The sequence below is a fragment of the Eurypyga helias genome, unplaced genomic scaffold (genome assembly GCF_000690775.1).
Source record: "Eurypyga helias isolate BGI_N326 unplaced genomic scaffold, ASM69077v1 scaffold28815, whole genome shotgun sequence".
Lineage (NCBI taxonomy): Eukaryota > Metazoa > Chordata > Aves > Eurypygiformes > Eurypygidae > Eurypyga > Eurypyga helias.
In genome coordinates this window covers 4,793-5,090 of record NW_010249936.1, presented here as the reverse complement: position 1 = coordinate 5,090, position 298 = coordinate 4,793, and the positions used below count along the sequence as shown (strand labels likewise).

General features: G+C 63.8%; 1 protein-coding gene across 1 annotated transcript in view; it reads right to left on the bottom strand.

Moving 5' to 3' along the window:
- ATP1B4 (ATPase, Na+/K+ transporting, beta 4 polypeptide) overlaps positions 1–298 on the bottom strand; it is a 9,232-nt gene that overhangs the window by 5,515 nt on the left and 3,419 nt on the right. The window lies entirely within an intron of this gene.

The window sequence follows — 298 nt, the reverse complement described above, 5'->3', positions numbered from 1 at the left end:
GCCAGTGCCAGCGCCGAGGGCTGCAGACACGGGGAGCGGCATCCCCAGCTCGCAGCCTTACACCGGTGAGGATGTGCACGCGACGCCGGGCTCAGGTTGGGGGTTTCTCTCCGCCGGAGGGGCTACATACTGTCAGAAGGGGGCTGCAAAAGCGGGTGGCAAAGGTGTGCTGCGGCACCTTGGTCTTGGACTGAGCCTGCAGCTGTGCTCGCCCCTCTGCCGTGGGCTGCTGTTAACCCCCCGCGGCACCTCCAGGCTCGGTGATAATTTTCGAAGGCCACATGGATATGGATAAAAG